Source organism: Ambystoma mexicanum, chromosome 2p (assembly GCF_040938575.1).
Source record: "Ambystoma mexicanum isolate Mex_15411 chromosome 2p, UKY_AmexF1_1, whole genome shotgun sequence".
NCBI lineage: Eukaryota > Metazoa > Chordata > Amphibia > Caudata > Ambystomatidae > Ambystoma > Ambystoma mexicanum.
Window position 1 is genome coordinate 573,139,763 of NC_090923.1, and position 25,131 is coordinate 573,164,893.

Consider the following 25,131-nt stretch of genomic DNA (forward strand, 5'->3'; position numbering starts at 1 on the left):
TAAGGACAGAGGGAGTAAAGTCACCTGGAGTTAGTGTTTGATAGTGAGCCTGAATCGTTAAAGAAACGTTAACTGGCTTTTGAGGATGTGGAGTGCTTTGAACAGGCAGGAATAGATCTAGTTGGGAAGGAAGATACAGAGCTGAAACACGAGAGAGTCTGGGCCAAAGTCAGAGAAAGTATTTTGGAACAGTGAGAGCGGACCACCACCTGTAAGAGTGAGACAAGGGGTATCATCTGGGAAAAAGAAGAGTAGGCAGGAGGGAATATTAACGGGATACAAACAAGTATTGTTGTAAGGAAGATGGCAGACAAGACAATCACAGCTTCAAAAGAGATATTGTTGAAGGGATAAAGAAAGAGACTGGAAAAATAAAGATACCAGAGAGAGGTTACTGAAGAGAGTAGGGGTGAACAAACCATCAGGGAAAAAGAGAGCCAAGTTAGAAGAAGAGAAGAGGAAGGAGATGACAGGACGCTGGAAAATAGGCATCATCTGCACATATTGGAGAGGGTTGAATGTCTAGAGACAGGGATCAATTTAGATCCTTACAGATAAGCACAAGAACAGGAATTTCACTTCACTCAAAAAAAGGGACAAAGAGGTTCCAGGGGACCACGTTGAACCAGGGGGAAGTGTAAAGGCGGGTCGAGGAATGAGATGGCACAACCATGCACAGGGCCAGAAAGTCTCTGAAAGAGGAAAGAGGGGTACGCCACACTAGCTGCCTTGGGAACAGCACAGAGGATGACCCAAATGCATTTGGCTGCCTGAGAGCCTTGAGTCTGTGGCTGGAGAGACTCTATAGCCCTAGCCAAAGGTCAGAGAACAGGACAACAACCAATCTGAGTCTGGAAGGAACAACAACATCCCCTGAAGTGAACCTTTTAATGCTGACCTTTTTCATTTGTTGAGACTTAAATAAACTTTGTAACACTTTGTTTACAAGTATCACTTGGCCCAGATTTTTTGAGTTGTTTTCGGGAACTTGAAGGAACTATTACTTTGGAGGAGTACTCTTTATGGTTGAGATACTTGCTCCTTCCTTTACCTCGCTTCCTAACAAATTTCACCATCCTGTCACACTTTGCTTTTTGAGTAATTTTCTCATAATGACATTTATTTTTTGCTTTACTTTGTATATACAAAGGGCAATAAAACATCTTCTAGCTATATTTTGTCTTTGAGGCTGCCTTTTAAGAACATTGTGGTAAACCGACAATCATACACATACTGAGGATGTTTTACACAGTAGTTAAATTCAGTCAAGTTTGAGGTATGTTCCCCTATGACAATCATCAACCCAGCCTGAATGACATCAAATGTATTGTGTAACTTGTACTCCTTCAACTATGTACCATGCATGTATCAGTGTACAAACGTTTTCTAATGCATTTAACTGCTGTACCCTCCCTGTAACTAAGTTCCTTGCAAGTAACAGTGCCTCGATGACCACGTATCTTTTGAAGGTCAATTTAAACAGTTCCTTTTTCCGATGTTTTCTGAACTTTGGATAATTTGATTCTGCTGTTAGAGAGGGGATTAAGGAATTCCAAAGTCTAAGGCATTGGTTCTGTCTCCATTATTTAGGTGCTTGAAAAGAGGCTGGTGGATGATCAGTGTGCTAATCGAATGTAGATTTCTGGCTGGCATGCATTGAGATGTGAGACTTTACTCCAGTAAGCTTTGTGCATAAGATTTCAGTGGGAGGCACTTTAGGTCTTTCAATAATGGTTTGATGTGATCATGTTTCTTGGGGTTGAGAGACAGCCTGGTTGCTGATTTTGCAGAATTTGTCGTCTACTTGTAATACGTATACATCCCATTAAAATAGCCTAGCCACAACATAACCACATATTTATACAGTGTTTAGTTTGTAACATGTGACTGTCTTTTGGAGAATACACATCTGTAAGTAAATCCGTGCCCCTTGTGATTATCTGGGTTAAATGACAGTTCTGTTTTAAATCCCAGGTACTTTGCTTTTTGTGATGGTAAAGGGATGGGAAATATATTGTCCATCTCCCTTCAGCTCGCCTGCCCCTTTGTTCATCTGCCTTCTAATAGACATGGACATATGGTAATATCTTTTTGCTCTCCAGGACGTAATCTAATCCCAGGCCACTGACCCCCTTCTCTCTGCCTCTATTTTCTAGTATCATAGGGGTGATGGAGGGACCTCATATCTCTCCTGCGGCCCATGGCCCTGCCCCCCTTTCCCTTCTCCTGCCACTCCTTTGGTTGATTGCAGGGAAATACCACCTTTTTAATCACCCTTTCATTTCCTGACATTGGTGCAACTAGCCCTGTCACTAAACAAGCCTATAATTCACAATTACCCCTGACATTTGCAGTGGACACACACACCATTCACCCCCTCATACGGCGTTAGCATTCCTGCCTCCTCCCTCGTGTACAGCACTGCAGCCGTGTTCTCCCCTAAGAAACTGCTGACTATTCACCTTTCACTGCTGCATTCCCTCACCAACATCCAAACCAAATGTTAGACTAAAGTGCTACCCATCTGCTTCACCTATCTAGTTTAGTGGAAAGAAAGTACATAGTGAACGTTCTTGCAGGAAGGTGGTATTAAACACATGATCTTTTGACTGGATGCTAAAAGAAGCTTCTTGGCCTCATTGTCAATCAGAATAGGTGTCCCTATTTCATCATTGCTGAAAGAAAGTTGTTCTTCATGCAGTAGTGTCTCTGCACCAGCCAGTTTGTCTATTGATGCTCGATAACCTGTGCGAGTGGGCGACAAACGTCCTTGCATTTATACATGGAACAGTCGCTGGCAGGATCCCCACAGCTACATTGACTCCCCCGAACTCCAAACACCCCCATTGGGCAGAAACCTCCAGCCAGACACAACAATGCCATGAGGAACACGCTTACTTTCCCTTTAACATCTGTGACCAGCATCTCCATTCATGCTGGTAGATCACATACATACCTACATACACACCTACGATATTCAATCAAAAAGTTATACTCAACTGTAAGGGTTCCCATTCATAGTGGAAGATCAAAAACACGCACAGGACGTTTATCCATAATGTTATGCATAGTGTTACATTGTAGCAGTCCAACAGAGATGCTGCAGAAGGCAAACATGAATAAGAAAAGGTTTAAAGATGTGCGGGTGAAACATTGCTACTACTCAGAGTCCATAATGAATTTCTATCAACGAGAAACCTCTGCTCAGACTTACCAAAGTGTTTTCTCAATGGGAAAGTACACAGAAGCACTAGACACCTGAATGCCTCAGCACTGTATTCCAAGGGGAGGGTTCTAGTGACTTTCAAATGGTAGGCAGCCCTTTCAACACTTGTGGCCCACCCCAGAGTTCAACCCAGACCTAGCTGGCAACTGAGTCAACCAACCAATCTGAGCCCTTTCCCTTTCAAGACACTCGGGTGCAGCCTATCAACCTAAAACACACGCATAGAAAGGAGCGAGGGTCCTATGTAAACCAGCCAGCCCTATCATTGAGCATCTTGGAAATCTCAGAGCAGGATAGAGATGCACCTTGGAGATAACAGAGAGGAAGTGGTAGATAAGGTTCTGGAGAACTGGTAGGAGTCCCACAGTGAGCAGGAAACAGGAAGGAGTTTGAGAAAAGAGGCTGAACAGAAGATAGGTGTGCATAGGTAGGTGGGAGAGTGTAGTGTAGAGGTAAGAGGAGGGAGATATTGACACAGTGGAGAAAGCTTTTACTGTGTGAAGAAGTCTGGGATTTTTGTGGAGCAAGATAGAGATTGTGTAGTGGAGATAGTGGGAGATATTATTGTAGAAAGTTATTTTGTTCAATCAGAGGAGAGAGACAGTTATTGGGAGAGAAAATAAGATTGACTTGGCAAAGGATTGATTTATTGATTTGGTGTGTAAAGAGATGGACATCACCTTGGAGAAGAAAGAGAGGGATATTGCTTTGGCAAGGTGTGAGCAGTTCAAGAGAGAGATTACCTGGAAGAGCAAGCAGAGAGATTCTGATTTGAAGTAGGAGGGAGGTATTGTGTTGCGAGAAGAGGGATATATCACACCTGAAAAGTATGAGATATCTGTGATATGGCCAGCAACAATAACCCTCCAGCAATCAGTGATACTTGTGCGCAACCTTGGAAAGAAGTCAGCAGAGGGAGAGTGCATCTGTACAGCAGCCACTTCGCTGCAGCGAGAGGAGCCACAAATGCTGGTGGTTTGTCCCGTAGTCCACCAGGCACTATATAACAGGACTATGTCCCCAAATAGACTGTACGTACATGGAGGGATCGCTGAACCAATCCTCCTAACACAAGCATGGATGAATTCCAAAGGCCGCCACATTCTGCGGCGGGCCTGCACAGGAAAAAAGAGTGGAGCTTATTCCACCTTTTAATAGTTCTGCTGATTATGTCACACACTTGGAGGGAAAGATAGGAATAGATTGGATAGGGGAAATTAACCAATGACAGGAGGAAGGCAAACATAAGAGGAAGGACAGGAAGCAGGAAGTTGTGGGTTGTTTGGATGAGGTCAGAAGATGGTGAGGTGGTGGTGGACCAAGCGAACAGTAGGAGAAAGGAAGGAGTAGCGGATTGTGGGGGCACATTCTGGAGAAGGCGTCGTTTTTGGTAGTGAGTGCCAGTGGTACTGTGTTGTGAGTGCCTGTGATAGTGTGGCAAGTATGGTTAGGTGAGTTAGTGTAAGGAGTACATATGAAGTTTGTGGGACTGAGTAAAAGGAGGGTGTCTGGATTGAAAGTGAGAGGAGGGAGTACTAATAGTGTGGAGGAGAGAGCAGTAGTGTGGAAGAGGGAACAGTGGTGTGGCGAAGGTAGTAGTAGCATGGAGTAGGAAGGAAGAGTGACAAAAGAGTGTGGAGTAATATCAAAGGGTGGATGGGAGACCTAGAAGGACTAAGAGACATCAGAGGGTCAGAGGGAGAGGAGAACAGAGGTAGGTGTAGTTGGGGTAGGTGTGTAGTGAGAGGATAGGAGATGGAGAGGGGAAACTAAGTATGAGAGGAAGTGCTGAATCAAGAAGAGTGTCTGCAAGTAACCATCTCCAATCCCCATAGAACACTAAACATTGACTAGAGTAGGGACAGGTCTAGGAAATCACGGGGGGAGTTTAGTTAGAGAAGGCATCCTCCCTTTAGTTCCTCAGAACATTTGCAAATCTGATTTTAGACAATAGAAGTCAATAATAAGTAACATACCACCCCAAGCACCAATCTTGTGCTCAGACTGTCAGAAACCCCCTGCTACCCTGCCTAGAGGACAAGCCATGGTTCAGACCGGACTATTTTTGGAGATACTGTAGGAACCTATGGAAGAGTGGCCTCAAAATCTGGGTGGTCCCACAAACATTCCCTAGAGATAGGAGCAGGAGTTAGTGACTGAGACTATGGGGGAAGATTAACGTAATCCTGCTGGACCTTGGGAATAAACCGTTCATCCTAAAACCTGACCAAACCATAGCACAATTAATCTCTAAGAAGGTTGTTCTCTCTGAGATAGAGGAAGTGAATACTCTGGAACCTACTGAAGTGGTTTAGGTAGGCTTTGGTGAGTTGACAGAAGCCTGCAAAGAGGAAAAACAGCCCTGAGAATTCAGGGGACCAGCCTCCGAGGAATGTTCAGAAGCCCAGAGAATGGATCCACTCCTGGAGCCTCTGCTCAGACTTACCAAAGGTATTTCTCAGTAGTACAGTATACAGTAGCCCAAGAAACTTCACCAGCTCCATACAATACAGCAGAGGGAGGGTTATAGAGGCTTTTAAAATGGCAGGCAGGCATTTTAACACATGTGGCCCACCCCTGAGCTCAACCAGACCCAGGTGCCTTACATAGAGAACCCGCCAATTTGAGCTCTTTCAAGGCACCCACTTGCAACCTATCATCCTAAAACCCACCCTATCACTAAGAGTCTTGGAAATCTCAGAGCACGAGAGAGAGATACAGCCTTGGAGACCACAGAGAGGCAGAGGGTAGATAGGGTCCTGGAGACCTGGAAGGAGTCCCAGAGTGAGAAGTACCCAGGATGGAGCTTGAGAAAATAGGCTGTGATATTTGTGCACGGGAAGGTGGGAGCAGTGTGGAGTTTAGAGAAGGGAGATGTTGGTATTGAGGAGGTAGATTTTACTGTGGGCGATTTTTGTGGAGCAAGATAGAGATTCTGTAGTGGGGATAGTCAGAGTTAATAACGCAGAAATAGATTTTGTTCCAGGAGAGAGATCCTTGTGTTGGTAGGATGAAAAGATAGACTTGGCAAAGGAGTGATTTATTGATCTGCAGTGCAGGATATGGATTTCACCTTCAAGAGAAAAGGGATGGATAGTGCTTTGGAAATGAGTGAAATATATTGTTTGAGCAGTTGAGAGAGAGATTGTCTGGGAGAGCAAGTTGGGAGTTTCTCTTTTGAAGTAGGAGGGAGGTATTGTGTTGTGAGAAGAGGGAGATATCACTTCCGAAAGGTATAAGAGATTTATGATATGGCCAGTACTCAGCATCAATAACACTAGTCCAGCAATCAGTGTTGCACGCTAGAAAAAAGACAGACAGCAGTGAGAGACTGCATCTGCAGAGTAGCCACTATGCTGTGGCGAGAGGAGCCACACACGCTGGTGGTTTGTCCTCTAGACCACGGGGACTTTGTAACAGGGATGACCTCCAGTCTGCACTAACCTGGAGACATTGCTGTACCAGTAAAAATGCACACTGAATGCCTTAGGTAAGCGTATTCTGTGGCGGGCCCTCATGGGGAAAAAGGGTGGAGCTTATCCTGCTATTTAACAGGTCTGATTATGATGTCATACCCTGGGAAGGAAAGACAGGAATAGGCTGTATTGGGGAAATGAACAAATGGCAGCAGGAAAGGGAACATAAACGGAAGGACACAAAGCAGGACCTTGTGGGTTGTTTGGATGAGGTCAGAAGAGAGCGAGGTGGTGGACCAAGAGACAAGCAGGAGGAACGAATGAGCAGTATATTGTGGCAGCGATTTCTGGAGAAAGTGTGGTTTTTAGTGATTGAGTGCCAGTGGTACTGCGTTGTGAATGTGATTGATAGTGTGGCAAGTGCGGTTAGTTGGGTTAGCGTAAGGAGAACATGGAAAGTGTGTGAGACTGAGTAAAAGGAGGGTGTCTGAGTAGGAGGTGGGAAGAGGGTGTAGTAGTATTGTGGGGGAGGGATTAGTAGTGTAGAGGAGGGAATAATAGTGTGGAGGAGGGAACAGTGGCGTGGTGAAGGGAGTATTAGCGTGAAGTAGGGAGGAAGAGTGACGAAGAGGGTGGAGTAACAACAAACGGTAGAGGGGGGACCTAGAAGGACAACTAGAGAGACAACTGAGGGTCAGAGGGAGAGGCGATTTGAGGTAGGTGGAGTTTGGGGAGGAGTATAGTGAGAGGACAGGAGGGGGAGAGAAGAAAGTGTGAGAGAGAGGAAGGACTGATCAAGCACAGTGTTTGTGAGGCACATTCTAATATCCCGATAGAACACAAACCACTGGATAAAGTAGAGGCAGTTCTAGGTTATCCCTGAGGCAGTTTAGTTAGAGAAGGCATCCTGCTTCAGTTCCTTATAACTTGATCACGTCAGATTTAAGACAGTAGAGGTCAATATTCCGTATTGGCTAACCTGGGGCCATGGAGGCCTGGGTTAGGGAGGAGTTGCTCTTACAGATGAGACGGGAGGGGTGGCTTAGGGCCCCTTACAATTTTGATAAACACCCCTGAACTGTCTCTGAGGCTTGGAGTAGGTCTTGTCCCATCGGTGATATAGTGTTGCAGAGAGGAAGGTGGGGGATGACATCTTGGAGACGAAAGTGGGAGTAGTTGTTTTGGTGAGGAAGGAGGGAGATGTCATTTTGGAGTGGAAGGAGGAGAGTGATATCCATCTAGAGTTTTGGGTTGAGGAGAAGGAGGGGGACCAAGGCAGATAAAGCGATTGTAGAGAGACAAGACCAGGACAGTTTTCTGGGAAGAAGAACTGTTGGCAAGGGAGATTTGTTGTAAGAAGACAGAACACCACCAAGGAGTAAGAAAAGGGGATTGCTTGGCAAGAAGGGGAGTTAGAGCACAAACACCACCGTGGGAGGAGGAGAAGCCAGAGAGACTTAGCTAGAGACACAAGGGAGGTTTCAGAGGACCACAATGGTTAAAGAGACATTGAAGAGCTGGGTAGAGGTATGAGACTGTGCCACTGCACTAGGGAGCATCCAGGTTACTCTGGGGGTAGTCAGCACAGAGAAGGTTCTGAGAGAGAACACCAAGTGGAGAAGTGCATGGAAGGAAAGAGTAGGGCCACACATCTCTGCTGAAACCCACCAAACCAACCCACCCCGGAAGCATCAACCTTATACCAAGACTGCCAGAAAAACCCTGCTGCCCTGCAAGAAGTGGCCCCAAAGGACATTTACAGACGGCATTAGTGAATAGACCCCTGAAAGCACATGCCACTGGAGGCCATTGGACTGTGGCTGGAAAACATCTGCATATCAAGGAAAGTGTCTGAGGGCCTGATAACCCCTTACCTACCACCAACCCCTGAAGGGGATTAGACACGCTCTGTGAAGAGGGAAGACATTATATTGCACTTTTTAGTTGTTAGGACATTTGAATATTTGTTTTTGTACTGGCTATCTGATTTGGATCACATGGACATGCCTTTAGTGCCTCATTGGATAGCTCAGGGGCAGCATGTTTGTCTTGGAAGCAAGACAATGCAGCGCAACACAGGTTCAAATCCTGATCTTGCACATAGAAACCACTTGTTGGTATTAAGTGCGTTATAAATGAACAATTAGAAATTATTATAGATTATAGCTTGTGCAAATCAGATTTCAGACAGTAGCAGCCAATATTCGGTATCGACTAATTTGGGACATTGAGCCCCACTATGGTAAGGCTCTTTTAAGTAAGTGGTTGAGTTTGCACTTCCTTTGACCTATTGTTAGGGAAACTAGAATTTGTTAATCACTGCTGTGAAGGAAAGATTGGATCAAGAGCACAACCCAGCCAGATACTCCCATCCATTCTCCTAGTCTTATGAGCAGATATTGGTGTTCTATCATGTCAGGCTGCTGTAACATCAAAGAGGATCAACAGAGGTGTCGCTGGGGGGGGGGGACGTGGGAGGGCTATAGCACCAGCTCTTTTGGTTGTAGCCATAGATAGAAGCTGAGGGGCTACATCCAAAAGGATAGCTAGCCCTGAGTCCCAACAGTCCCAACATTAGCTTATCTCCAGATCTTTTCTAGCAACACCTCTGAGGATCAGGAGTCTTGGGAGGATAGCTCAGGGGCGACGTGCTTGCCTTGAAAGCAAGACGACACGCAGCAACACCGGTTCGATCCTCGGGGGTCCGCGCTTAGAAACCTCCAGGTATTAAGTGCGTTATAAATAACCAATCATATCATATCATATCATACATTGTAATGACCATTTTCTAGTGTAGGAAGAAGATCCTCTCTATTGTAATTCAGCACAGTTTCAGTTCCTACTAACAGAACAAGATGTATTAGTCCTTCTGTACATTCTCTCAACAAGCTGTGAAGTGGGGGCATGGGGACACTGTCAGGTGCACACCCCTTCAATATCTGTAGCCACGCAGGGCTTCTGGGAGGACATGAGGGTTTTGAGGAGGTTACTGTTTCCCATGCAGTGAGGGACAGGCTGTGACACACTTCTAGCACAGGGCAGCTTGATTTAGACAGGTTGGTTGTCTCTAAAGGTTCAATAGGAGAGTGGGCTGTGCTGGTTCTGTGGCCGCATTTGAAAGCATTCATACACATGTTAGGGGTAGAGTGCAGTAGTCTGCTGGTTTTACTTGTGCATTAGTCCCCTTCTGTGTGAAGTTTATGCAGCAAAGGGCGAGAGTTCTTGATCCTAGCACTTATAAATGGAGGACAGGGCACACAGTATGTAGGGGGGGGGGGGGCGAGCCAGGGTGTTTATGTTCAACAGACATAGAAGAAACCTAAATACATACATACCCATGCCTCATGTGGAGGGTCCAAGTAATATTGCATACGTATTTCGAATCTAACAATAAACATTATCCTGTTGTAACCCATGACACTACAGGATACCCTTGCAGCCGATGCTCTTTAATGTAAAGTTAAGAACTGTAAACCTGTTGCACCAGGACCTCATACCTCTCAGAGTCCCATTCTGCCATTCAGTATGTGCCTGCAACCTCGCAACTGCCCCAACCACCCCAACAAGGCTTTACTTTCTCATGAACCCAAAAAACACACCCTGTAAATTCCCTCCTAAACAGGCACTACCATTTTCAAGGTCCGTACAACACATTACACTAATTTCCCATCTACAAATAATAATTCTCCAACTGTAGCTCTTTACTATAACCTTGGAGCCGATTGCTGTAAATGGAAGCCTAAAGATGGCCCCGCATTTTAATATCATGGACCCCATGAGTGCTGAAAATCAGGCATCTCCTCTTATCTCTGAGAAGCTTCTGTCCCTTATTAATTTTGAATGGGATTGTATTGTATTTGCTATGTATTTGTATTTCGGGTTTCATGTAGCACAGACCTTGCTCGGAGGCAATGGAGTGCTGTACATATAGTTGAGTTTAATATATAAGTTAAGGAGGGAGTTTCAGATTGTGGCATGGGAAGTTCCAGCCATGGGAGTTGGATGTGGTGCTGGAAGGAAAGGACCTTAAGTGGCACCTAGGTATTGAATGAATAGTAAGGTCCTGCATTCCTCCCTGAACTGCAACAGCATTGTTGCTGTCCAGATTTCCACTGAGATGGTATTCCAGTAGTGAAGGACATAGCAAGAGAAGGCCTGTATCCTGTTTCTTTAATCTTGTGGACCTGATTCCTCTTGAGCTTAGAGATACACTGGTTCCTGGATAAGCATGATCTACCTGAGCTACTGAGCTTTGCATCTACGTAGGCAGGTGGGATATTGGTGATTGCATTATTGGTGACACAGGCAGTCTTAAAAATAATTCTGATTGGGGTTGGGAAAATGTGGAATTTCCTGTTTCCTATTATCATGCCATAGTGTGTTGGGCAGTCCAAGTAGGCCAGGTGCATCACCAGAAGGTAGTGAAGAGAGCATTTCCCCCATTGAAGCAGGAGACTACCCAGGCCTGGGCTGTGGTTCTAAAGTCCTCAGGTGGAAGAACAAGTTGTATCTGCTGGAGGATGGATAGCTGGTGCCAGGAAATGTGGCCCTTTTTATTGATATCATGTAGGAAATAGCTTTGACGGTGGGGACCAGGTGAGGTGTGAAGCCTTCAAGATGCATTTCATTTAGCTACCCTTGAATGGTATCTTGCTTAGATGGGTGACCAATTAGGACAGATTCCATCTTTGTGGGCTTGAGCATCAGGTATGCACTTGACATTCAGACTCGGATGGATTTGATGCAATTCCTGAAGCATGAGGCATCCTGAGTTCCACTGACATTTAGGTACAACTGGATAATCTCAGTTTACTGGTGCCATTAAAAGTTAGGTTCCTTGGTAAGTGATCCCAACGCCTCTATGCATAGATTAAATATCACCAGGGAGTGTGTTTATTCTTATGGGACTCAGCAGGTGACCGGACAGTGGTCTGACCTCAAGTAACCCATTTGGGTGGCTTGATGCTTGTCTGAGAGCTATGATGCAGACCAGTTAGGAACTGCGCCCTTGAAGCCCATTATGTTTACACAACGGCCCGTCAGTGTGAGGTGGTTAAATGTGTCGAACGAATAAGTCGAGATGGAGGAGAACAAGAAGGCATGAGTCACCTTTGTCCATGATTTGAATGGTGTCTTTTATTACCTCTATGTTGGTTCTTTCAGCATGCAAAACAAAAGGGGTGATGGCTGGAAGGTTTGGAATTAATCCTAACCTCTGGCATTGCTCTGGTTAACCCTCCAGACCATTGTTCTTCTCCTTGCTGTGGTTCTTCCAGTACTACATGTGGTCTGAACCCACATTTACAATTACAGAGCAGGCCTTGTTGGTTTATCTGAATCATGGCGTCGGTTGGCAACTGCCTTCTCAATGAGTTTTCCAATGACTGGGAGGCTAGTGATCAGTCTGTATATTGTGAGATAGTCTGGGTCCAAACTGTTTTTTCCAGGGCAGGGTGGACAGGGTGGATTATTCCTATTTTTAGGGTGCTTGTGAAGAGGCCTTGCATATGTGAGGCATTTACTATTTCGAGGAGGGGCAGGGGTGGCCCCCTTGAACTACTGTAGGATGGCAGCGGGTAGGGATTCATCTTTGCATGTGGTTAATTTAAGTGGCGCAAGGGAATCATCAAGCTCTTTTGGGGGAGGGGTGTGAAGGAGGTCCAGGCTTGTGTTATGCCCCTTAGGATCAAGAGCAGGAGTGTGACCTGCTTGGGGGTAATGATCTGTTATCATGTGGTATCTATCTTGTTGATGAAAAAGATGTTAATTGTGTTGCATTTTATGCATGCTCTGGCATTGCAGGTTCGGGCGGTGGTTTTAAGCATTGTTTGACTGCCTAGAAGAGAGCTTAACTCCTGTTGGCGGCTGCAGAGATTGTTGATAAGCGATATGCAGCCTTGACTTTGAAGAAGAGAGATTGGCATATCCTCTGTGAGACCATGAGGGTGAGGAGGGCTTAGCTCTTCTGTGTTTTATGTCAGCATTTTGTGTGTGACCAGGTGGTGGGCCTTTTGTTGGTTAGTTCCAGCTGTTGTCTCGGCCCAGGCCCAACCAGGTACACACATGCAATATATTTGTCCTTAGCCGAGGATGCTAGTGATGAGGACTTTTAGGGAAGGCTAACATAAGGAAGAGAAGGTGGCTCCTGATTGGCTGGTAAGTTTGAGGAGGCTTTTATCATAATCTGTTAAAACTCAGGAAATGATGAAAGCGCACACCCACCCAAGGAGGGAGCAACGATAAGCAGAAGATGAAATTGATCCAATAAATTGACCCATGTGTACTTGGCACCAGGTAGGAAGCTGGGAGTTAAAAGGCTTTTCAGGGAATCAAAAGTGGTTCTCACTGGCAACTATGGTATTTTTAGGCAGGTTTGAAGACATTTTAATGAAAATATAGGTATTTGTGTTAGAAGATATTTGTTTTTGCCTAGTAATTTCCTGTATGTGGCATGTGTCACTAATGTCTATGGTCTGAACATATCAACACAGTAGTGTAAGTGGAAAGAAAGGGTAGGTACCTGCATATTTGTTACTCCCTGTTTTTCTTGGAAGTGGTGAAGTAGTTGCTTGATTCATGGCATAATAGTGGTAAGTGTGTGTGTGTGTGTGTGTGTGTGTGTGTGTGTGTGTGTGTGTTTGTGTATATATTACAGGGCCTGCGGTTACGGCCATGTAGTTATGGTTACGTTGCTCAACCCATAGGAAGAGAAGTAACTTTGGCGCCATTTGTTGAATTTGCATGACACTTTGCAAAAAAGGTATATGGCCACCTTTGAATTATTCAGAAAGGTTTTGTGTGGTCATGTAAGCATTAAAGGTGCTCACCTTTTAAACCCAGCAATCTGTCGTGAAATGTTCCTTGGAAAACAAAATCCCAACATGAAACAAGTGCTTGTGGTCTTGTGGGTAAGTGTCTGCACTGGAAACATGACAACCCGAGTAAAATCCTGGTAGCCAAATACTTGCGCCTGCCCTCTGAAGGAAATTTACACTGTCCACCCTCATGTGTCCTTTACTTGTGCCCTGAAAAGCAGCCACAATGAAGGGCAAATATCTGCACCAGTGTCCAGCATTACAAATTCTTTTTCCACATCGTGGGCAAATATTCATGCTTTACTTGCCCACTCATCATTTCCCCTCCTCACCCACATGTCTGGCTTTTTGAAAAGTACACATATCATATTGTCACTCAAATATATAAATCCTTATGGAACTATGTTAGGCAAAAGGTGTAAAATTGTGACATTATTCCCCCCATCCTGACTGGGAAACTACAAATACAGAATGCAATTCATTAAAAGGCATAAAAATGGTCTCTCAGTACAATACTTTCAAGGACTGACAATAGCACATTTAATTAAAATAATAATGCATATGCCGTGTGTTTTCTTAGTGTGTTATGTTATATTTAAAACTAAGAAAACACACAGCGTCCAGGACTGTGGACCAACACTGCTTAGCTTCAAATCAGGGAATGGTCCTGTGCCCTCAGGCCATCTTTCTCAAAGTGGTGTTTTAACATGTGCTCAATTATTAGGCAACATGGCCTGAGGGTGCCAGTCGCTACCTTGCTTTGAGACTAATAAGTGTCAGTCCGGGTTACTGCATGGATGGGCGTCCCGGGTGCCTATTGTATCCATGGCCAGTGATTTCTTACCCCAGACGTCACTGTAGCTGTAAAAATAGCTTTTTTTTTTTTTTTCCTTTTTTCCTAAAGCCTCTGGTATGGAACTACAGATAGCTTTAGCTATCTGTAGTCATTTTATGTTTGAACAACAGATAGCTGTGACTATCTGTAGTATTTATAGTCACAAATAGCTGAAGAATTGTGAAAAATAAAATGCTTTCTTGCCCCCCAGCCCATCACCAAGTGCCCCATCATCTGTGCCAGCTGCCCCCACTCTCCAGGTGGCCTATTCACCTCCTCTGCCCTCTCCCTTTCCCCCCACAACACACACAGTTTCTGTGATGCAGTTTGCTTTGAGGTGTCAGCTATTCAAGGATATAGCTGAGGTTGCAGAAAAGCTTTGTGTCGCAAACTCAGTCCCTAGACCCCCTCCAACTCCCAAATTTCACTTGGTGTCATCTAGCCATCACATCCACCTCTAGATTGATTGCATGTCTATGGTTTTTGACCTGGAATAGCTTTTTTCCTGCGTTTCAGTTTCCGATAACCTCGAATATAACCTTGGCTATCTCTCGAATCAAGCAAAAACAAAGATGGCAGCTATTTCATATCTTAGAGGGCAATGCTACTTTAAACATAGCTTAATGAACCCAAGACAAACATTTTGCAAGCTTATCAGGACAACTGTATACCTTGTTTCACCCTTATTAGGGATCATCAGTGCAGTATAATCTTGACAGTTTGTGGTTGGACTATTGTGGCATGTATACAAAACACCCAAAATGTTATGGTGGGTTTAAAAAGGCTTAAAAAACCGTTCACCTGAAAATGGAAAGTCGGATAGCCCGTTTCAGCCAAGTCACACATTCCACAATGTCAACTAGTAACCATCGCTGGGGTTTCTTTCAAGCCATTTTAAACCCATCTTAACTTGTAATGTCCACTCATCTGGTTAGACCGCCTGAAGAAGGTTCTCACCAATCAGAAATTAAACATGTTGGGGCTACAAAAACAATGATAAGGGGAGGGGGGTCTTTTTTCATGTACATGTGTGATGATTCAACGTGTTATATATCCATGTATTGTGTATTGTTCACAATTGTGTTTGTTTCATGATTGTTGTAGCCAAGTATTGTATTTTTCTGTTGTGGAAAGGACAAGTTAGTGGTAAGTTAGCGCACATTCTGAAACTGCCAGATTTCATATTATTTCAAAGTGGAACTAAAGACCTACACAGGGAAATAATGGATGCATTCTTTTTGTGATGACCAGGAAACAGACGTGCAAAAGGGCATGTTTGGTTTGTATACTTAGACCCAAAATTCTGTGCTTGTGTTTCCCTAATTATGCACATTCTCAAGGGACACCTATACTGTCCCAGAACTGCCACACGTCACATCCCATTGCCCATTTAATACCCATGCCCAATTCAATGTAGCTCAGTCCTCTCTATTGCCCCCATCACCCACATTGCCCTAGAGCTACCCAATGCCACATCTCATAGGCCCCTGAACCTCTCCATGTCGCACGTATTGCTGTAGAACACCATGTACACCACACACTCCCTTGACTTTCCCATGTCACTCCTACAGCCCTCAAACATGTATATTGCCCCCTGATTGGACCATTTGCCCTTTCATTGCTCCTGGAATGGTTTCATGTCATATCCCATTACCAAGTGACCACTCCGGTGGTGACAGTGCATGGTACATACATCCTTTAACATTAACATTTACATTGACATTAACATGATTGATTGGCCGTATCCGAACTCGTGTTGCAAATTAAAAGGGATTCTGTAGGCAGCTTGGCATGCCAGGGTACAGAAGGAACACAGCCAGTGCCTTATAGAAGTTGAAGGCATTTTGTGAATGTACCCTTAAATAGCACAGTTGCACCAGTGGAAGAATTGAGTCTTTGATACAGAGATTGTTTACATAGAGTGTTCGTACCAGTATGCTCAATTGAATGCTAATACAAGCCAACAGAACACTGTGCCTCGAGAAAGCACTTCCTTTCAGTTAAAACTCATGCTGGCATCATTTATGATATCTTGTATATGCTCCCAAAGAAGCAGCTCCAAACCGTGTTTGCCCGTGCTCGTCTGAGAAGCCAGTAGCCAGCCGATAACCAGCAGCGACTGACAAGATAAATGTCATCTGGGTGGGGAGTACAGCAATGGCTGTATTCCCAAAAATCCCTGCCTCTCTTATTACCTACACAACATAAGCATACCAAAATTAGCCAGATAGTAAATAATACCCCTTCAATGCTGTGTAACAAACACTGAGTGGTGTTATTCACGGTTGTGTTCCATACTTAGGCGTTCTACATCTATTCAGACACCTCAAATCGAGGTGTTTGCACTTCAGCTGTGCCTCCAATTTAGGCATTCACATTCTGTCCTAGTGAAGTTTAGCCATGCATCTCACTCAGAAGAATTGTGAAGATTAGCATTGTGTCACATCCAGAAAACTGTAATACTAACTTGTGTCACATCTAGACAGAATTGTGAAGATTAGCATTGCGTCACTACTAGACAGAATTGTGAAGACTAGCATTGCGTCACATCTAGACAACTGTAACACTAGCTTACGTCACATCTAGACAGAATTGTGAAGATTAGGTCTGAACATAGTGACCAGCAATCACTGTCCCCCATTAGGCTGTCTGACCCTATCATTTCTCATGTCTCCAATAGCATTTAGCCTGACTGTGTCAGATAGCTATACTTGGTATTCAGCTTGATTGTGCCAGATAGCCATACCTCGTATTTAACCTGATTGTGCCAGACAGCCATACCTCGCATTTAGCCTGATTTTGTTAGATTGTGCCAGATTGAAAGACCCATTTAGGTGTTTTTCTCCCATTATTCAGGTGTCCCAGGTGCTACTGTATTTGATTGTTGAAAGAACCATTTGACGTCTTCTCCCAAAATCCAGGTGTCTCAAACCTAGGTGCTACTGTATTTGACTGTCTGAAAAACACATTAGGCATTTCTCCCACTATCCAGGTGTCCCTGACCTAGGTGCTACTGTATTTGACTGTCTGGAAGACCCCTTAGGCGTTTCTCCCATTATCCAGATGTCCCAAACCAAGGTGATACTGTATTTGACTGTTGAAAGACCCATTAGGTATTTCTCCCATTATCCAGGTGCCGAAAACCCAGGTGCTACTGTATTTGACTGCTGAAAGACCCATTAGGTGTTTTCTCCCATTATATAGGTGTCTCAAATGCAGGTGCCACTGTAGTTCATTGCACACAAATCTAGGTGCCAGTCTATTTAGTGTCAACAGCTGTATCCCAGTAAGGTGTCTCTTCCACCCCCCAGTTGTTCCCAAATCGAGGTGCCACTGCATTGAACCATTCATTGTTATCCCCCTCATCCCAAAATCCAGATTTTAAAGCGCCTTGCTTCCTACTGTAGTACCTTTTGTTAGGCGCGCCCCCTGCCCCTCTTCTCGGGTATTGCAAACCACCTGCCCATTGCCCTGATCAGTGCTAAAATGCAGAGTAAGTACACAAATCTAGCTCTGTATCCAAGTTCTAGGTGCGCCTCTCCTCAGACACATAATCTGGCATACCTGTCCCACAAGACAGACACCATGTCACCCACTGGGCAAAGCAGAGCAGTAAGCTGGCTTACCGGTAGGCCTGATGAGACCCACCACAGCCGAACTCAACCACCACAAACACACACCCCATCACCCCAAACCTACACCCCATCAACCTGCAACCCTTAAAACTCACCTATCCCCCTCCTTGCCAGACCAACCCCACTCACCCGACCTGCTATGCTCCTCACGTAGATCCAGCTCTGCTCAATTAAGAGCGGCAAGATGGAGAGAGAGGGAGCAGAGAACATTGTCCCCCGGATCATACCAGACCCACATAAAACAACCATCACACACCACCCCTGCCACCAACCACGCACCTGCACCAGCTGCTCACACCTTTTCTGAACAACATAGCACCTCCAACTTAATCTTCCCCAGTCTCAGCAGAGCAAGAGCAGCTCTGGCCAAAACCCCAAGCTCCACAGCCCCTCCCACATTCACCCACCGCCCCTGGGATGTCCAAATGCCAAGGAGAGGCCCGGACCAAGGCCACCTTATGCCCCACCTAGCTTCACCCATTTGTCAGTCCAGATCGCAAACACTGCCACCACACCATAGGACCCAAACTTCTACACCCAACCGGTCGTAGCCCTATTCCCTTCATCTCCCATTCCTACTGTTCCAGTTTCTCCACACTGCACCTCCACCCCTCACCCTGCTCCGCCCACCTCTTTGCCCCCTTACTCCAGCTCCCCCTACCAATCACAACCCTAACCGCTGAGCACCTACAAGGATACCCCAACAACTTTCCTTCATACTCATCAACGCCAGGTCAGTCTCCAAAAATAATTCCACTTCTCTGACCTCATCACAGAAGAAAACCCAGACATCCTTTTCATCACTAAGACCTGGTTTGCTGACGATTACGAGCCCATTGCGCACAAGACCTTCCCACCCGGCTACAACCTTACTGTCCAGAACAGATCGTGAAGGGGTTGAGGACTACACAAACACCAATTCCCACTAATAATTAAGGACACCTCAACCAACACCACAGACTATGAATACCTCATGGTCATGGTATAACGGCAACTCCCACACTCCACCTCCTGCAGCTTCCTACTCATCTACAGACCCCCTGGCTACAACACAAACTCTGCAGACACACTTTGGCAAATGCTGGCCAACAACCTCAACCTACATCCAACCCTTACCATTTTAGGGGATTTCAACATCTGGTTTGACTCACCCTCAAACCCTATGACCTGATCACTCACAGACAATCCAGAATCACTCAGCCTGAGACAATACATTTCTAAACACACCCACACGGGAGGTCACGCCCTTGATGCGATCTTCAGCACTACAAACATATATACCCAGCACCCCGCCACTATCATGGACTGATCACTGAGCAATTTACTTCTCCATGACACTGAGCACAGTGGCCGGCAGCCAATGCCACCTGCGACCACCACCAACCACCTCTACTCTCATTCCACTATGGAATAAAGTCATAATCACCCAGATCTAGCAGACTAACTCTCTCCCTACACTTTCCCTCCAGGAAGGACCTCCAGCAATCAAAATCTTCGACCTCTGGCTTTCGAATGCCCTTACACCCCTCGCTCCAACTAAATGGACCTCTCAGAGATCAGCACCCACACCCAGGTGGTGCACCGCCAACCTCAAATCACTTAAATCCCTCAAGCACTGTCTGGAATGGACCTGGAGAACCAACCCTACGGCCCAGAACAAAACCGCCCTAGCAAGAACATCCACAGCATATAGACTGGGAATCAGAAAAAACAACAAACACTCTATTTGAACAGAATCCTAAATGCTCGAAACCTGAGCAAGGAACTGCATAGAATCATATCTGAATTTAAGTCTCCAGCCTGCTCGAGCCCCCCCGACCCATCTCTCGAGCCCTATGTGACACCTTATCATTACATTTCCACAATGTCGCTATTGACAGACACTCTGCCATGATCTCTAAATTGAAACATATGCCCCCGCCCCCTATCCACCCACAGGCTGACCTTCGTCAAACCCCCCCTCGATACAAACCCTCAACTCTTTCTTTCCCATTCCACACATGGAGTTCCACTCGCTCATAGCAGAAAGCCGCTCTTCAGGCTCCCCTGAGAACCTCTACCCACCCACACTCCTCAATAACATTCTAGCCTCAACCTGTGCAGGTAGTATCACACGCTCAATCTTCAACCACTCACTCACATAGGGATCCTTCCCGGAGCCCTAAAAACCTCCTACATCAAACCCATCCTCAAAAAACCGACACTCAAACCGCTCCTCCCCCTGAACTACTGGCCAATCTCCAACACACACTTCATGGCCAAAGTCATGGACCGCACAGCATACAAGCAGTTTGGTCTATTCACTGAAGCCAACAACCTCATATACCGTGTGCAATTGGGCTTGAGGCCGCTTAAAGGAACAGAATCCTCCCTAGTCTCCCTCTGGGACGACCTAAAAAGAACAGCTGATGCAGAAGGCTGCACTGTACTCATCCTCCTTGACCTCTCTGCAGCCTTCGCTACCATCGATCACAGTATCCTACTAGACAGGCTACAAACACTAGGAATAAAAAACACAGCCCTCTCATGGATCATCCCTATCTCCCCTAATCTTCAGACTCTACCTACAACCCCTGCCCACAATCATCCGCTCCCACAATCTGACTTGCTACAACTATGCAGACGACACCCAAATCATCCTTAAAATCCCGAATTCTCCAGGATGCGAGAGTCCGGACCTGTCATCATGCCGCTCGGATATTGATGATTCTAGTCTGCGAGAAAACCCTGCTTCTTGACCAACCGATTACGTGGCCTCAATCCCTAGAACCCACACTGGCAACTACAAACTTGGTAAAAAACATTGGATGCTCATTGGACACGGACCTATCCCTCGCCCAACACACCACCTCCATATCTAAAACCTGTTTCTTTCATCTACGGATTCTCAGGTGTATTTTCCCTTACCTCACCTATCTTTGCCACATCAGCTCCATCATCCTGTCCTGCTTAGACTACGCAAACTGCCTCTATCTAAGCGCACCAGCGTTTCAACTAAAGAAACTGCAAAGAATAAAAAATGCTCCAGCACGCCTGCTCATTTATCTACATCCCAGAGAACACATCAGCCCTACACTAAAGTCCTACTTTGGTTCTCGATTGGTGGACACACTGGCCCTCATTACGACCCAGGCGTTGGACCATGGTGCTAATAGCACCATGGTCCATGCCGGTAACTTACCGACTCCGCCATGGCGGAATGGGAATTACCGCCCCATTCTGAGGTTGGTGGGGCGGTAATTCCCCATGCCGCCATGGCCCTTCCCCATTCCCATTTTTGCCCCATAGGGCTCAATGGGAATGGGGAAGGCGCTAAGTACGGTGCCGCAAATTGCGGCACCGTACTTAGCACCAAGGTCCCTTTGAGGGTTGGTTTTTCAAAGCCTGCTAAAAGCAGGCGTTAAAGTGCCACCCGCAAAGTGACCTCGTAATCAGGCGTTAAGGGTTTAACGGCGCTGCCACCTTTTACGGCGCCGTTAACCCCTTAACGCCTGGGTTGCAATGAGGGCCACTATCTTTAAAGCCATGTGCATCACCCAGCGTGCCATCCACAACATCGGTACGGAATTCCTTCAGGAGAAAATCCTGCGCTACCAGCCACCAACAGTATCAGGTAATAATGTCCCCACACATAATGTCCCCATACATAATGTCGGTGGGAAAAGCCATTGGCGACATTATATATGACACTATGTATGGGGCCAGGTTGCGGGGAAGTCCCCTGCGCCCATTTAAAAATAAAATGAAAAAAACAGTGGTTTCAGGTGTGTCCCCGTATGCTCAATGTAATAATTTTTCTGCAAAATATTGCTATTTTTTGTCAGGGAAATGTTTGCGGGGACATTATTACATGGAAGGAGTCTCAAATCTCGCACAGCACATCGCCTAGTGGACCCACTTCACAACTCCTCCCTGCTGGACAGATCCTTGTTCTCTGTCCAAGCACTGATCATCTGGAACTCACTAAACCTACGCATTCACAATACCGAAAATCACCTGAAATTCAGAAAGGCCCTCAAGACCTGGCTTTTCCCAACATCCCGTTGAACCGCTCCCCTCTCTCAAAACTATATTGCTGAACCCAAACACAACAACATTCCGATCCACCAATTACAGCATGGATGCCGCAAGCGTTTGCAACGGCTCATCATGACAAAATATCACCCCCCCATGCACAACGACACTCCTCCCCATCAATACCGCAGGGAAGCCGACAGCATTCTCCGCGGCACACCTCAATAAACCCTTCTCTGCTGAAGAAAAACAATACTTCTAACCACTAAATATCTAACTCCTCTCCATTCCTGAAAATCAACCTTTCTTCCAGTTTCAAGTGGCATTCCACACTGAAATGAAATACTTTGAAATTTTATACCGATCCACAATTTGAAAATCTAAGTCCTAAACCGGCAAAAATGCACACAAGCATCTTTTAATCTAAACTCTTAGAACCTGCTACACATTAACTGCAGTCATCGAGGGCGTTCCAAACACAAAACACATTGAGGCCATACAAATGGGGAAAGATCGCTATATAAATAACGAATACAATACAATACAATACAATGTGACACCAATAAACACGCAGTACACCAGTCACCTAGAGCATTTTGGAGTAAAAACAGAAAACAGTCTGTTAAAGAATATAAGATTCCACTAGCACAACCATGCAATGTAAGGGTATATTCTCAAATTGTTCCTTCAAACACATTGGGCATCATTACGAGTCAGCCGGTCCGGAAAGAACGGTGGTGGTAAATCCGCCACCACCGTTCTTTCCGGACCGGCTGATCTCGAGTTCTGCAGGCGGGAGGTGTCACTCCCGCCAGGTCTGACCTGGAGGGTTTAACACCACCCGCCTGCAGGTGGACATGGAAACACCAGCACGATTACAACATGGTGCCGGTGTTTCCACTTCCCCATTCCCATGGAGTCCTATGATCCATGGGAATGGAGACTTACAGAATTCCGCCTCCGGAATTCCCGAGTCACCGGGGTCGTAATGCCCCGGTAATTCCGGGAATCATGGAGGCGGAATGGTAATACGAGTCCGGTGGTAACCTGCCAGTTCTTCCGGCTCGGTTACAGCCGGACTCGTAATGAGGCCCATTGTGTATAAACGCATTATAAAAACCCAATAAACAAAACATCTTTATGCCCGATTACTCCCTGATGTGCCCCATGTCAGTCTCATTGTGTTCAGGACATTCATATGCTCCCTGAACCGCCCCAATTCATATGCTCCCTGAACCGCCCCAAGTCACTCTCAATTCCTCATTGAACACCCCATGTCATGTCTCACTTCCCCTGAATTATCCATGCCTATCTGATTCCTGTTAAATAACGTGCAAAATCACCCAAGGAACCCCATCTCCTATTCTGGTTTCAACTTCTAGCTCAGTCATCTCTAGAAGACCATAAACAACCATTACTTCCTCCGCTCCACACTTGCAGATTTTATGTGGTCATCTTCCGATAGTACAGGTTGTTTGGCCATGTTCGTTCTCACTAGCTGCTCTAGTGATCAATTTTGGCAAACATTATAATGATTGGTGTTTTTTACCCTGTGAGTGTGGCTAATCCAGACATGGACTACATGCTTTCTTTGCCTGGAGAGATAGACACAGATTCACCTCGCTGATGATAGAGAAGAAGGTATAAACTTGTGTGGGGATGCTGATGATATACAAGAAGGTATACACTTGTGTGGGGATGCTGGTGGCACTTTTCTTTAGGGAAGAATTGCTTCACATTTTGTTGTTGGCCTGTCTTTTTGGATAGGGTCAGAATGATATGAGAATGGGTATTTCTTCTCTAGTACGGTATGGGTATCAAAAAGAGGATTCAAGACCCTTCTGAGTGGGCACCCTGCCATCGGACAGGTAATTCAGCAATGTTCTTAGTCGAGGAGCTCTCAAAAGTTTGACAAATGGAATACATTGGGATTTACCCAAACTTTGTAATGGCTGTGACAAGATCACCAGGTTCTCAACCCTTGAAGAAAACTAGGGTGCAGTGAGGGGGTACCACACACTTTTTGATGCTACTCCTGGAGGTGGAGCAGAAACAGTCCTGCAGCTTTTCCTGAGTTTTTTCTCGGATGCCCCTAAACAACAGTCACTATGAAGGTCTGCATGGAACCCACAGGCTACTGAGGCAAATGTGTATTATGCGGGAATAAGGAGAAGGTATGACAATGTGCACAGAGGAATTACAAACTGCCAGAGGGGGCAAAACTCAGAAAACCATTTAGATTGGCCCAGCTCTATGTGCGGTTTCAACTTGGTGAGTTGCTCATGCCTAGCTCCGGAACCTCAGCACACAGAGCATGAACTGAAGCCTAATATAAATTGTTTGACCGGGGCAGGAAGCACTCAGACAGGGTATCTGTGCTCAGTGCAATGATGCTGGAAACAAGGGAGACCAGCTTACTCATGTATGCCATCAAATGGGATCAGTGAGCTTCTGTGACAGGGATGCCTGGTTCCGAGATGGCGGACAAGCCTTTTGTGACCGTGAAAATGGAGAACAGGATATGGGCCAATTTTCATTAAATGAAAGTTGAAATGGGGCACATGGGATGGAACTGGAACCATTAAGCAAGGGACAGTCACTCTTGAAGAAGCTAATGTGACCCTCATATCAGCAAACTTATTTGGACAAGTGGTTATAGAACACCTATTAAAAGAGGCATATTCCTCCTAATGTTGAGCGTGGTAGAATGGCATTCTGTAAAGAGGTGTGTTGCAGACAGGTGAGAAAGAGAAGGTGAGTCGGAGAGGTCAAGCCTGCATTAGCTGCGCCAAATAGTCCAACTAGTTAGTAGTAGAAGACAGAATCAGAGGTGGCTACACCATTGGCCCACATGCAAAAACAGGCCAGTTTTACTATAGAGGCTGCACCCAAGAGCCTGCTAAGAACCTGCATGCAAAGGCAGGCAGGTGCCAAGCCTTGAAAGCGAAAACAAAGAATTGGCAGCTTGGGTTGCTTGCCCAGATACCGGTGATAGCACCAGGGCTTCCAGCCCAACTAAACAGCTTGCAACCCTGTGAGAACCCAGGTAGTGGAACGTAAAATCCTACCCAGGCAGGGAGGAGAATTCCTAGTCGAGATCAGGTAGGACCACTGGGGCAAGAGGTGTGCACTACAGGGTGTGCCCCTGTAGCAGTGTTCATGCCACAATTCCATCCAGGAGGTGATGTTA